Source organism: Pleurodeles waltl, chromosome 4_2, assembly GCF_031143425.1.
Source record: "Pleurodeles waltl isolate 20211129_DDA chromosome 4_2, aPleWal1.hap1.20221129, whole genome shotgun sequence".
NCBI lineage: Eukaryota > Metazoa > Chordata > Amphibia > Caudata > Salamandridae > Pleurodeles > Pleurodeles waltl.
The window spans coordinates 843491437-843504315 of NC_090443.1; the positions used below are offsets into that span (position 1 = coordinate 843491437).

The following is a 12879-nucleotide window of genomic DNA, read 5'->3' on the forward strand; positions in this document are numbered from 1 at the left end:
AACTGCATGACAAATCTACGGAAAAGTTGACAGAAACTTGCAAGGATTGATTTCTTACTGGTGTGTGAAGTTTCATAACAATCCATAAGGGGAGGGGATCAAAGGTATAGGTGCCAATACCATTTTCATTTGGTTATAACTTTGGCACTGCTTGGTGAATCTCCATTATATGTGGCAGGCAGTTGTCAAGTTACATTCAGTGCAGGTATTTAAGGCGTTGTTGCCATCACAATAAGGATGCAAAGCAAAAGGAGGAAGTCAACTAATATTTTACATTTATGCATAGTTTTCAGGGTCCCAGGCCCATTTGTTATGTGCTGCCCCAGTCCAGGCTTCTTGTTTGAATGCTACGGCTTGTCATCATGTTTTGAATGGAACAAACAAGAGTAGAAGTCGCTGAAGTCAAAGAAAAAACCTGGACGGGAGCAGCACATTACAGATGGACCTGGGAACTTGACAGGGCTGGTTATTAATATATTTTGCAAAGTTTGATGGATTTTTGGGAGATACTTAAAATGTCTAGCTTAGTATTGCTTTTCTGAATCTCATGCAGGTCCATCAAGGGGCGGGTAGTCAACAAAGTAATAATTTATGCACCCACACACAATTTGGTGAACATTTAGATGGTTGTTGTATACATATGTGGCTGCAAAAAAAAAAAAAAAGTATTTTTGGTTACTATATATATTACACAGTCAGATTTGGCAATAGCTAGGCCAGACTTTCAATTGGAAGAGTGTCTTTTGTTTTGCTAATAACTTTGGAACAATTTGATGAATCTTCATAAAACTTTGTCCCAAAAAGTTCATCCACCCCAGCTCCTTCCTGGAAAGTTTCAGGGGATATGTCAAGGGGGGCCAAGAAAAAAAGGGTGGGGTCCCAAAGCTCAACTTCCCCATGTAATTTCCACAGGGAATTGTAGATAGTGCTACAGCCAAAATGGACAAACAGAAATACACCAAATTTGGCAGAAAGCTGGTTGTTTACCAAGAAAGTGTGCTTTATATGCATCTGTTCAGTAGGTTTGCAGCATTTAAGGTTCAGAATTAATAGATATATTGGCAGTTAAGTTTAAATTTAAAAATTCAAGTCTTCTTATTGTTGAAGGCAACATTTTTGGAGTGAGCACCCTGGTTGGTTGGTGGCAACATGAAAAGAAATGTTATGGCAGCTGTTACAGGACTCCGCCAGGTCGGTTTGGCTGCGGACCGAGAAGGCTGCCAAGTCGACGGTCTTCCGCCTGCTGTATTTAGATGTTACAGCTCTGTAAGAGGATTGACTGGTGACGGTTTGCTGATGGAGGGAGATGGCGGCGGGACTCAAATGGGCTTTGTTTAATGGCAGGGGCTATGGAAGAGAGGTAAGTGACACATACACACACTGTCACTTAGCCATAGGTGTACCCTCGCACTACACACTGCATAATACAACACTGTCACACAACAAACCATTGCCATTCCGACTCAACACAACCCGTACATGCCAAAAACACACATTGATATACATCCATGCCACAACATGCACACACCATTGACACTGCACTCACATACCACACAACCAGAGCAGCCAACACAACTGCACACTCAGCTACACAAACACATTCACGCACAACTTCACACATCATGATAACGTCCTCCACACAATTACCACACTCACCTGAATGTTACACACGGCAATACAACATACCCAGCAATATTGGTCTCACATGCAAGTGACACACATGCAGACGCAACCACATCACGCAATCCCCGCTCCCTTCACCTCAACCAGCCAATCCACAGACACATACACGTACTGACTCACACACTCAACTCGCAGCACAACACAACAGGTACAGGTCCCCTGGCAATGTGCACACATAGACACAGTTGACAGGTGTGAATGTACTGTCATTGTGGTGCCAGTGTTCATTTGCTAATGAATACTGGCACCACAATGACAGTTGTGTATGTGTGCAACATGTGTTGTGTACCAGTGCGTACCTATCCGTCTCTGACCCACTCGTGTCCCCGACATATGCACGTCACAGTGATTTAAAAAAAACATACTTTGACAGTTATATGTCTGCAGTGGCCCCGACGTTCCGTGCAGTGCCCACCCAATGTACTCTGCCAATGCAGCATCCCTACCTTGGAGTCTGGTGATAGGTGGGTTGTGTTTTTTCTGAGGGTCGGTGGCAGCAGCAATGGCAAGTGTTTTCCAGTCGAAGGCAGGTGTGGAATGCGGAAAAGAGTTTAGTTTTCACACCCTTTCCTCCCTCAATCCGCTAACTCAAACATGGAGGTCGGACTGCCATTTTTTTCTTGGTGGTAAGGCACTTTCAAATTTGCACAGCGGGAAGGGTGTCTTGGGTTCCACAGTCAGCCACTTTTCCCTATCGCTCTACTGACGCAGGCTGCCTTTCTTGTCAAAAATGGTGGTTCGAATGCAGGCCTTTGTCTAATGGACCACCAACATCAAAATACAGCGGGCGGACTGTTGCAGCGGCGAACGGGTTTTCAGTCGAAAAGTCATAGGCGGGACCGTTACCACCAACATCTAAATAAGGCCCTTAGGCCAATATTTATAATTTTTTAGCACCGCATTTGCGCCACTTTTTGACGCAAAAGCAACGCAAACTTACAAAATACAGCTGTATTTTGTTAGTTTGCGCTGCTTTTGCGTCAAAAAAAGCCGCAAATGTGGCACTAAAAAGTATACATATGGACCTTAGTCTAAAAAGCACTGATCTTTGTCCGTTATGATGTGCAAAACACAATGCACACCATAGGTTGTACCCCTTGCCATGCTCAGTTCACCCCTTAGCAAATGGCATAGAAAAAAGCATAAATGTTGTCTACAAAGAACAAGACATGGCACGGGCATGAGTTATCATGTGCATTGCGTGCTGCACATCATAATTGTTGAATTTCAAGGTTTTATGATCCCTGCGCCATAACTCGTGCTTAACTGTGTTTTTTCAGTGAATATATATATTCACACATGTACAGTACAGTACGACTCACTTTAATACTTTCTCCATATCATATTACTAATATGCTGGTTTACAACATTTCCTTTAGGGTTTCAAAAAACAGAAAATAATGATGTGCTGTGTTTTTATTAGCACTGTAAAAGTCGTTCAGTAAAAAGGTGCTGTGTAAATAAATCATTAATAAATATTTGATCATGTTATTTTTTCATGTTGCAGTAAACCTGTAAAATACTGAGTGGGTTAAATACACGTGAAAAGTATGCAACAGTGTTAACTGTATTTAAAGTGTGAACAATTTCATTGTAATCTTAATGATGCTGGGAACTGGTTTCAGATCAACATTCATTTGGGTTAAGGACACAGCTTGTTTTGAAATTCCTACTTCTGGGCGTACATTTATTATTTTTCGAGTCAATTTAATGCTATTGGAAACCTAAAGAGAAAGGTCTGGCTTATGTCCTGGCCTCAGCCGTTTCACAACCAAGGGACTGGTAATGGTTTGGCAGGACTGAAATAAAAGATTTGTAATTTTATTTAATATTACATACACTCTTTCTGCGGTATATTGCCTAATTTTCAATTTGTGCTGCATTTTGCCCAGCTGGTGCCAAAGGACAGGCCCATTCATTAACCTACGAATATGAAGCATATTGCATTTTTATTGTTTGGGTTTATTTGAAATCTTTAAATATTGACTTTTAAAAGCGGAACAGATAAATGTGCTCACTTTGCAGCAATGACGACTTCCTGCTGCAGCATGTCATATGATACTTTCTTCAGAAAAGATCGGTGATGCTTCAAGCCTCCTGCTCCCAAACAAAGTATGAAGTTCTGGGGAGGTGTGTGGGGGTATGATGCTGGAGTATGGAATGTTGCAGAGGGAAGTCGGAAATCAATTCTAAACTAAAAGGATATAGAGGTAATAACTCCACAGAACAGGACAGCCAGTGGCTGCCATGAAGTAGACATGGGATGTGAATACCCAGAAATTACTTCACCTAAAAAGTCAAATATGATCCCAAATGTCACCTGTGAAAGCAGTGAAGCCAATTTTGCCAGCTTCGTCCAACTTCATGCAGATGATGGTGTGCGATAACCTTGAGCTTGTATTAAGAATGGCAGTACAAGTGTGTACATCCTCAAGAAATCTGAGTAGTAATAGTAGTAGTGGTATTACTTTAGTTCGGTCATAATATGACCATAAAAGCACAATAAAAATAACAAAATAAAAATAAAAAGCATCAAAGTACATCAATCAAATATAAAACCAGCAGATTGTAGACGACAGAAATGAAAGCCATATAAAAATCATAATTCGTGAAACATCATCAAATTTGCAAGCATTGTAAGTTGAACTATTGTAAAGTGACCAGTGCAACATATACACGAAACGTACACACAGAAAGAAAAATGGAAAAATCAAAATAGTTATAACATGACAAGCGAAACAATTATGTAAAAATCACGATTCATAAGTAGCATCAAAATGACATGCATGAAAAGTAAAAACATTATAAAGTGATGAATGCAACAATCATGTAAGTAATACGTACAGAGGAGAGCCACAGGTGAAAGTCCAACACCAACAGATACAATAATCAGTGGCCTCGAATAAGCCCAAGATCATGTCACTCAATGGGTCTTCTATATGCTGTCATATTTAACCTATGTGCTATATCCACTGCCCCGGATATACCATCCACAAGGCTATCAGCCACCAATTTTTGTAACAATTCGTGAGGGTGGCACCTCCTTCAAGGGGGTTACATAGCCTTCAGTTTGACATGTTACTACCCATGTATAGCTACAGCACATATCACTTCACAAGGCTGGATCTTAAGTAGTAGGCCCAGTTTAAAAATATTGATAAAGCAAAAACAATCAATTCCAGTGTATCAAATTTTAATAATGGTAAGACCTCCAAATGCTACCTTACACCGAGAGATCGACATAGTGGGATTGTCTACCTGGATCGCAGCTTGTTGTACACAGGGCAAAAAAGAATAAAATATTCCTTTGTTTCCTTAGTATTGGGACAAAAAGGACATCCCCACACTGTGTCACTCTTCTTCTTCCACTTTGCTGAAAACACCTTGAGTGATAACATGCTAATTCTAAAGCAAATGTAAAGGGTCTTAGCATTCATAGGGCTGATTCTGTCAAGAAATGCTGAGAACTTGGTGCTTCATTTGTTGGATAGGAACTTATCAATCAGGCCATCAGGCGTTGGCTCACACCTCACTTCCAAGAGGATATAATCCCAATATGCACCCTTGACCCAATTGGATGTACTTCTATCCATGTTACTTTGCTCCTTCTACACTTCTATTTTTAACCGCTTACACAATGCTTTCCGTGCCGTCAGCCACGTGTAGCACTGCTCTTATCGAAGAACATCAGCACCTCCAAAGCAGCTCTAACAGGATCCAAAAATAACGTTGTCCAAATTCTAAACCAGCAGTTCAAGATTCCGAATTGTACAATGCGATCTATTCTTTTTAGATAGAGGTCCCACCTTACGGGAATCAGGGGTGGGTTATTTTCTTGTAGGGCTCCTGTTAAGTCGTCCCACTGGTGTTAGTCCCAATTTTTCTTACACTTACTCAAATTTGTTTATAAGACATCCTAGCTTGCGCTATTCCTAGTTTAGCACCCTCTTTGGAAGCCTCAATCCCCTTAAGCCACTGTGCACTCTTATATAAACCAGAGACACGAGATGGTTTTGCCTTTCAGCTTCTCGGAGTAATTTCTAAAAATAGGTTTTAAAATGTTAAAAAAGTCTCAATATGTTGAAATAAAATCAAATGTACCTAATTTAATTTGGCTCCCTCGCCCAGGTTTCCTGCACTCGGATAATTTGATGATTATCCATACATTCCTCCACTCTAAGTCATTAAGCTTTGACTGTAAACCAGCCGGATTCCACGATATCAGTGTGACTAGAGCTCCCCTCCTTTCATTGGGTGCAGCTGGAATTATGGGCAAGGGCAAAGCTAAGGAGTTAATCTGTGTATTTACCAAATGGGTTACCTGTCCTCTGATCTGATCTCTGGGATAGTCCCTAACTACACATATATCACACTGGGTAAAGTAAGCCATTTTCCTCCTTTAACATGTGAATTGGAAAGTGATTATCTCCAGATTTGTAGCACTGACCCTGTCTGAACCCGAGAAAGTCAATCTATGTCTGAAGTCGCCAGGGGACAGAGTGTTTCCACTTGAGTCCCACACACCTCATTAGGCAGTGGTCCATACCCATTACAGCTGCATGGAAATATATCAAAAGGCAGGTTCAATTTGCTACGAATATTTGAGCCATTAGTTAATAATGCTCTGTTCTCCAAGGCACTGAAGACCTCATTTTTTTCTTTACCAGCAATTCTACCACCAGTGGAATCCATTCTACTGTACTTGTTCATACGGTTCACCGCAGCACTATCTGCCCTCATTATCGATCTGCAGTTGCTGACATGCCGCAACCAGTGAATAGTTTTGTTGGTTAACGATTCTCTGGTTTGGGGAGTTCTAGGTGACAATTTGCACAGGTTTATCAAGAAAATGTCTTTGGCTACTAGCCACCTTCCCCCTGTGTGGATGCAACCACTGAGCAAGGGGCAAGGGACTATTACCTTATGTTTTTGGCCTTATTGCATTATCTATACCCATCTTTGTGATCTGGGAGTGTCTTGTAGCCTGGGAGAGTGTGGTGTTATTGTCCCAGCTCTTGTGATCACTGCCAGATTGTTTAGTGTTACCTTTCTTTCTTGCGTATCCCTTTTTTGCGCCTGCCACAGAGTGCTGACAGCGAGGTGCCTGTTTTTTGGTTTGATGGATTACTTAAGGTGTCAGTGGTGGGATGATCTTTCTCAATACTGCATGTTGGTCCATTCCACCCATCCTTGGTAAAGTTACTTAATAATTCGCTCAATTTTTCTACTTTCTCAGTTAGTGTCTGTGTGAGCGTGGTGTTAACCTCTTTTAACCCTACTATCTCATCTGTCAGATGATTAAACCCTGCTTCAACCCCACTACCCGCTAGATGTTGATTGGAATTTACAGAGCCACTTTGTGCAGGATAAACTGGGGTCATGACACCCTCCTTCGCTCCCAAGGGCAAAAATCTATTCTTACTCTCCACATACACCACCAGAGGGGTTGCTGGCCACTCACCCTCAGACTTTCCAACAACTTTCACAGCCTAAGGGTCGCTTGTTAAGGCGCTGTGCTTGTGACGTAGAGCAACCAACCTGCAAAAGCTCTTTTATCCCTGTACATGCTTTAGTTAGGTGAGGCTGAATAACCCCCGGTCTGCGTTTATTCTTTGCTGTTTGCACCAGTGCTTAATTTATAAATTGTGCGTGTTGGTGAATGCTTGCATGTATGCATTGCATTGCTCATGTCCTAACAGATGACTTCACAATTTACATCATCTTTGTCATTACTGGTAACATCACATTACATTCTGTATGATATCGCAAAACCCAATAATAATAGAACCTTTTCATATTAATTGGCTCACAAGAGGTGCACATAATTTGTCTGTGTATTATGTATCTGAGGACAGCTAGTATTGAGCAGTTGTGCTGCATCCTTAAATTGCATTTCATGTATAAAAGAATATCTGCAGCAGCCTTTTTTCTCAATGTATTAAAAAAAATACTTCATCTCAATGGCATCAGTACTACACCCTGCCATCATCATTTAATTTTTGTGAGGATAGATCCAACATGTGAGTAAAAGCTCAGTAGCTTTATCTATACTATAATCTCAGTAAGGACATCTAGGTATTGAGAGTCATCTCTAAGGGTATGTATTTCTTATAGAGAATGTATCTCCAGCAGACTAGCTTCTCCATATAATCTCTTCAGAGACATTGAGGCCCTCATTTCGACTTTGACCGCCATATTACGAGAACTGAGGGATTCCCGCCACAATTTGGGTGGAAATCCTTCAGCAGTCATGCTGGCGGTCAGCAGCGCTTAGGCGGTGTCACAGCCGTCACCACCATGCCACAAGGACTCCGCCCACCGTATTATGAGCAGTAATTCGGTGTAGTGGTGTCCTGATGCCGAGGCGCCGGGCCAGTGGAAGTGCCTGTTCCCTGGCGGGCGATCTCCTCGCCGGACAAAGTAAGTCGATCGTCTGCCAGGGGAGGAGGGGCGGGGTGTTGTGTATACGTGTATGAATGTATGCATGTGTGAATTTCAGTGTGTATGCATGTGTGATTGTTGAAGTGAGTGCATGTTGGTATGTTTGTGTGAATTTGTGTCTGTTGGTGCGCGTGAATGCGTGTATGCATGCATGTTGGTGAATGCTTGCATGTATGCATGTTGGTGAATGCATGTATGCAGGGTGCGAGTGTGTGTGTGTGGGTGGGGTGGGGGAGGGCGGTGCTGTCTTCGAGGGGCTGCTGTCATGGAAGGGGAGGTACTGTAATTGCAGAGGGAGGTAGGGGGAAGTCGTCTGCTGGCGACAGGAAAGGAATTTCCTGTTGCTGGCAGCCTTTCTGCCAGGGTTTTCGTGGAGGTGCTGCTGCCGCGGAAACCCTGGCAGACAGGCAACTCCTAATACTGCCAGCAGTCTTCAGTGGACAGCTGGCCCAGGGGAGCTGTCCTCTAGCCCGGCTGCCCTACCACCCTGGTGGTACCAGCAGGGATGTGGCAGTTTGGCAGAGGCCAAACCCCCACCGTGGCCCTGGCAGTCAAAGTGGCCTTAAGACTTTAGTCTTTATGTAGTCTCTGCAGTAGCGTGAGTAGGGGTCTGGATTTGCCTGGACATCCCCGGTTTTTCACAAGCTTTCCCAGCAAATTTGGCTCATGTCTCGATTGTCAGAGGGGAGTCGACTGAAAACAGCAGGAGGTGCGTTTCTATGTATTCCAAACAGGACAAGTTATCAGCTCTTACTGGAAAGCAATTAAATTAACTGGTATGATACCAGGATTTCAAATCATATTTTATTTATTTCCTTAGTACCTCTTTCTCTGTGTTTTTATGTTGATGAGCCTTGTCATTCTGTTCCCCTCGGTTGATGTGAAATGGTAGTCCTTCTTCTATTCTTGCAAAAGTGTCCTGGTTTTTGGTTTTCAAAATATGGCCACTGTACACTACAGGGATATTTGTTCAATGGAATTGAAGTCTTTGTTTCCTACATAATCTCTGTGACACATTCCTAATGCTAACCGTGGTGGTTGCAGTATGTTATATCATCAATTATGTAATTTGTCATTACTGAATCAGTAACACGTAATTAGTCCACCAATCTCAACTGCCATAGGATTAATCCACACAATTTCCACTTAGGGCCCTAAAAGGCAGATGCGAGATTCTGTGGATTAATCTTATGGTAGTTGAGATTGGTGGACTAATTAAGTGTTACTGATGAAGATGGATGTTTAATGTAATGTGGAGCAATGTGGGTGTCCCCTGTTGATCATTCCTGAGGAAGACCTGTGTGGAGCCGGTAACTGGCCCAAGAGCGAGAGTGGGTTGAAACGTCGACGATGATGCTCTAGCCTGGATTTGGTTTATTTTTCATAAGGACTCAATTGGAGATATAATTCTGTGTGTGAAATAATATTGTGATTCAATGTGGCTAAAGGAATAACCAACAGGCTGTTTTTCAATATTCTTTTAAGTGTATTTTTTTAATTGTTTAATGGGAAATCTATTATTTTCTAACTCTTTCTGAATCACGGGCACTTGATCTGATTTGCACTTGGTTTTGTCCTGCTTCTTTTTTATTTTGGTGATATGATGGGGGACTGTACAAACTGTATTTATATGAAGTAAAAATATATGTTGTATTTGTAATAAATAATGTTTTTGGAAAGAATGAATGGTAATGCTGCATGTTTGGGTATGAGGGGTGAGGTGACTCTGGTCACAATTAGTTCCCAGGGGTTTCATGTTGTTTTTGTGATAACAATGGAGGACAGGCAAATTATCCTCACCTATAGACTTGACAGGGCCACAATCACAGAGCTGTGTGCCCAATTGGAGCCTGCACTAATATCTGCTATCCGTCACCCCACCGGGATCCCCCCTCTTGTGCAAGTCCTAATAGTGCTCATTTCCTGACAAGTGTCTCTTTCTAAGTGACAGTGGGCTTGGCAGCAGGAATGTCACAGCCAATGTTCTCAATAGTGCTGACCAGAGTGTTGTCTACCCTTATTAAACACATGTGCAGCTACATCGTTTTCCCTCAGGTGACGGATTTGGCCACAGTGAAAGCTGACTTCTATGCAATGGGACATATCCCCAACATCATTGGGGCAATCAATGGAACACATATTGCATTTGTTCCCCCCCCCCGGGCGAAATGAACAGGTGTTCAGAAATCGAAAGAGTTTTGAATCCATGAATGCCTAGATGGTGTGCCTGGCAGACCAGTACATCTCCCACGTCAATGCAAAGTATCCTGGGTCTGTGCATGATGCCTTTATTCTGAGGAATAGCAGCATCTCAAATGTGACGGCCCAACTCCAGAGGCACAGGGTGTGGCTAATAGGTGAGCCCTGGTTCCCACCCAGTGGATGTTGGTGTATGGGTATGTTGTGGGCCCTAAGGGTGAGTGTGTGGCTAACAGTTGTCCCTCGATATTTCAGGTGACTCTGGTTTCCCCAACCTCTAATGGCTACTGACCCCTGTGAGGCAGCAGATGAACGTTATAATGAGGCACTTAAGCGAACAAGTAGGATTATAGAGAGGACCTTTGGCCTCCTGAAGGCCATGTTTCGTTGCCTCCATCTAACAGGTGGATCCCTGTGCTACTCACCCAAGAAGGTCTGCCCGATCATCGTGACATGCTGTATGTTGCACAACCTTGCCTTTCGTCTCCAGGTGCCTTTTCTGCAGGAGGAGGAGGCTGGAGATGGCTGTGTGGCAGCAGTGGATCCCGTGAACAGTGAAGATGAGGAGCCAGAGGATGAGGACAGCAGAAGTGCAATTATTGGTCAATACTTCCAATGAGACACAAGTAAGACAGTGTTAATGCACATATAATTCACAGTTTGATGTGTGACATTGTCACTGGAAGGCTCTGTATTCCTACTTCTATGCCCACTCACTGTACCCTTTGTTATAAGGAATTCCCAATGCTGGCCTATGTGAAGGCAGGCTTCAGAGTAATGAAAAACGACATTGGGAGTTTCTCCTTATCAGGACATGAAAAACTTGAAAAAACCTAAAAGTACATGTCCTGCCTTTCACTTACATGGCACCTTGCCCTTATGGGCTGCCTAGGGCCTACTTTGAGGGTGGTTTATATGCAAGAAAGGGGAGTTTAAGGCTTGGCAAGAGGTTTTAAATGCCAGTTGAGAGTGGCAGTCAGACTGCATCCACAGCCTCTGCAGTGGCTAGCCTGAGACATGTTTACAAGGCTACTAAAGTGGTTAGCACAACCAGTGCTGCAACCCCACTAGTAGCATTCAGTTTACAGGCCCTCAGTATATGGTATACCATATTACAAGGGACTTACACATAAATTAAATATGCCAGTTGTGGATGTGCCAATATTACTAGGTTTAGGGGAGAAACACAGGCACTTTAGCACTAGTTAGCAGTGGTAAAATGCTCAGAGACTTAAGGCCAACAAAAATATACAGCAACAAAACAGGAGATAAAAGTCTGGGGTGAAACCATCCTAAGAATGGCAGGTCCAACCCCAACCATAGAACATTACCCTCTATATTTGTATTTGACAAATGGTATAACTACAAGCCAAGCCCTATGCATAGTCCCTTAAGTGCTTGCAGGTTCTTTGGGCAAGGTATCTGGACACAGGGCACAATATATACATTTCCATAACGATCCTCTAGGTGGTGGTAAAGGATGGGCCTAAGGAGCAGGGCCAGGGAATGCACGAAACAATGTGGAGAGCTGGAGAAAGCATCCGGTGTGGATCCGGTATATTAGTGGAATCAACAGATGAGTCCAATGCTTTTTGGGGCCTGCCATTCTTTGATGTCAGGACAAAAAAAAGAGTGGGGATGAGGAATTAGAAAAGGAGGGCATGGCAGAAGGAGGGGTGCTAAAATTAATAAGGAGGACAAACGGCTTCACATGAAGGCTGCTTGATAACAGGGGTAAACACGGTGTGTCACTGGCAGAGGAACTGGGGCATTCACATAGCAAGAGACAGCAAGATACACAATGCCATCGGAAATAAATGGCCTGAAAGGACAGACGAGGCACAGAAGAGAAGGCAAAAGAGGTGGAAGTTGTCAAACATTTAGAAATGAAGAAAAGGAATGCCAGATTGCCAATCACTGGAAATGCCCAGAATCAGTGCCCTGTGTGCAAATTCTTCAGGACACTATCATGCCTTGTGACTACGGTGAGCATGGTTGGATCCCATACACCATACCCGGTACCGAGAGTGCATGGAAACTATGAATATACCCAAGAAGTGCTGATAGGATGTAATAATGTGAGCCTTGATCAGCCACCTCCATAACTACAGAGAAGATAATGTGAACTCCATTTCCTTCTACCCTGTCAGTGACCTTTTTGTAAACTACGTATTTTATGCAACAATATATATTTTTCTAGTGCTTGTGGACTAGGTGCACTGGCCAGTATACTAATTTTATAAACATAAGGTCTGGTTTAGAGTTGCTGGGAACAGAAAATACTCTTATTTCATGAGGAAGAACTGCAGTGAGTGAAGAATCCACCAACAGAATGTGCTCCATTATACTATCCCTATGGTGGAGGAAATGTCACTGGCGGAGTCTCCTTCACTTGTAGCAGGTGCTCCACAAATGTGGATATTTCCCATTACCCCCCAACTCTAAGGAAGGCCCCTCATAATATAAAATATTTTTTTTTTAAACTCTTGAGCATGAAGCTTCAGAAAGCAAAGTTTTATAAATTGTAGCACACTGAGGGCCTGATTCAAAAAGGTA

The 12879-nt window shown here is 42.8% G+C and overlaps 1 protein-coding gene across 3 annotated transcripts in view; it reads left to right on the forward strand.

The window, feature by feature from the left end:
* The window catches only part of FGGY (FGGY carbohydrate kinase domain containing), a 1529104-nt gene that overhangs the window by 1480101 nt on the left and 36124 nt on the right, over nucleotides 1–12879 (forward strand). The gene's annotated exons all lie outside the window — the stretch shown is intronic.